The sequence below is a fragment of the Aythya fuligula genome, chromosome 2 (assembly GCF_009819795.1).
Source record: "Aythya fuligula isolate bAytFul2 chromosome 2, bAytFul2.pri, whole genome shotgun sequence".
Taxonomy (NCBI): Eukaryota; Metazoa; Chordata; class Aves; order Anseriformes; family Anatidae; genus Aythya; species Aythya fuligula.
Genome location: NC_045560.1, coordinates 35,698,292 through 35,700,824, shown reverse-complemented (window position 1 = coordinate 35,700,824; position 2,533 = coordinate 35,698,292).

The following is a 2,533-nucleotide window of genomic DNA, read 5'->3' as shown; positions in this document are numbered from 1 at the left end:
ACACATGAATATCCTGAAATACAAAGTGTCTTTAAAACGGACTCAGGAATGTTTATCTCAAACCTTGATGCTTTAGAAATTATGGACGAAACCAGCGGTGACAGTTCGCGTCCAAATTAACCTTCTGGCAGGTAAATTTCATTTGCTCATGAAAATCAAATTCGATTAAGGATCTCGCTCCTGCTATCATTTTACTCCTGCATCTTCCAAAAACTTCTGGACTCTGAAGGACGGAGAATAATATTAGTAACTAAGATCCTCTATCCTCTCTATTATCAGCGAAGATCTTTTAGCGGGTTTAGAGGGATTTAACTCTGCGACAAACACATATTTTCAGCAGTCAGTCACAATTTTTTTCTTAATGCTCATTAATTAGCTCTAAACAATGGAGGGAAAAGTAAGAGTGGATTTCCTCTGACTACGCATTTTCTTCTGTATTCGTACGATTTTGATTATCCTACAAGAAATTAAAGCTCCTCTCAGTGGGGCACTCCTGTAGCAGGAACGTGTGCGTTATCACACAAAGGGCTGCTTTTTAAGAAAGCTGTCTAGATAATCTGTGCCGACAAACTCGGTTTTTGCAAAACCTGACATTAAGCCGAACGTACTTTTTGGTAGCGTAGGCAAAGAGAAGTTGTGAGGCCTCTTCAGAAAAATGAATGGCCATATTCCTGTTACGTAGGGAGATTTACAAATCGTTTATATTTTCCCGTTTAAGGCCAAAATCCTGCGGTCCTCCCTGTGGCAAGGCTATCTTTGGCTTCGTGGCTCCAGGAGCACAAAGTGCCTTGTAAGGGACAAATTCTGCCCTTGCTTACACCTGCGAGGTGGGTCACCACTCGCAGTGCAGCCAAGGGACAAATATGCCACTAAAGCACATCGCAATATCTCACATGGGCACTGCGGTGAATCTGAAAACCAGTTTAAAACCGTCTGGCTCTGAAAGGATTCTGCACCTTTTAAAATCCTCCTGCGGATCACGGTTGTTCATCCTCTTGCTCCCTGAGGAATTAATACTCATTTTAGGGGAAACGACTTAACAGACGTATTTCTCTCCGAGAAGCTTTACAGGCTATGTAAATACAAAGTGGTTCGGGGGGTTGCATGAAATCTCCTGGAAAATGCTGGCGCTCTATCATCATTCTGTATTTGCTGTATCTTAACCTTACTTTACACGAAAGGGGGCAAAAAAGAAGAAAATCCTACTGGTCTTTCTGTTGCATAAATGGAAGCCTTCGATTACCAAGTTAATTTCCCAAAATTAAGTCTTTGTAGACAATGGCCAAATCCAATCGGTGGGTTCAAGTAAACTATTCCTTAGTTTTGGTAGATTTAGCTAGCACATCTCCAAGCTTGCTTTGCGAAAAATAAAAGCTCTTCAAGAATTGGTAGAGAATGATGTATGTTCAAGGCGGGGGGGATAGGCTCAAGCATATTTTTATCCCTGGTGTTCATTACAGGGTCCATGATTTTCGAAGAACATCTGTTCTGCCCGATGCCTTCAGCCCTCCCGGTTCCTTTTTGATATTTAATGGCAGATACCCATTAAGGCGGGAAGGAATTATAGCCTCATAGATGGGGAATGATTTTTTTTTTAATTATTTTAGGAAAAAAAAAATAAATTTGACGAGGCTTTTCTCCTCTATCGGTGTCAATAATTTATTAAAAGTCAGTCCTGACAAAATTCGGGAAGGAAAACAAACGCATCAACTCTCTTATCCGATAATAACTTCTTTTTTGGGGCTGCACACGCACCCTGCAGATGCCATTTTGACTATTTTGAGAAAACGGTACCATTACAGGACTCCCACCCACGTCACAGCAAACAAGGGAAGGGTAGAGCTGCATCACCGCCCTTATCAGCACCGAGAAGCATGGCCCTCTTCCCTAACGAGAAATAGAGGGAGAGATACGTGTAAGAGAGAAAAGAGATCTCTTTAATCTGATCTCCCTTCTCCCTTTTGCACACAGAGCTGGAGCAAATCCAAGTGGGTAAACACAACAAAAAAACAACCACCAAAACTCAGCAGACCGGATGCCCCCCCCTCTCCGCTCTTCCCCCCCCCCCCCCCCCTCCACTCCACCACTTGTACAGTTTGCACCGGGTCTCCGAGCGGCAGTTTCACATGGCTTCTCCCTCCCTATGGAAAGAGGCTGGAAAAGTCGGGGCAGATAAGCGAGAACCGGAGCTCCGCTGCTGCGAGAGAGGAGAATTAGTTCGGCTAGGGGGGCGGGCTGGGGGGGGGGGGGGCGAGCTGGAGAGATTGCAGCTCTCACGGCCACCCGATTTAACAAATCAGACAGATCTCCGGGCTGTGAATGACAGTTCTCACATTGGCTAGACTGCAACTTTCAACTTGACCTTGGCCTCTAGCCGTGTCTAACCCGTATGTAAAACAGCGCTGCCCCATAGAGCAGCCTCCCCTTCCCCCTTCTCCCCCCCGCCCCGCTGCAGGGCGATTTTGAGAAGCAGCTCGAGAAAGCAGGGAAAAACAAACCGGCCCGATTCGTGCCAGTCAAGCACAACGTTTGG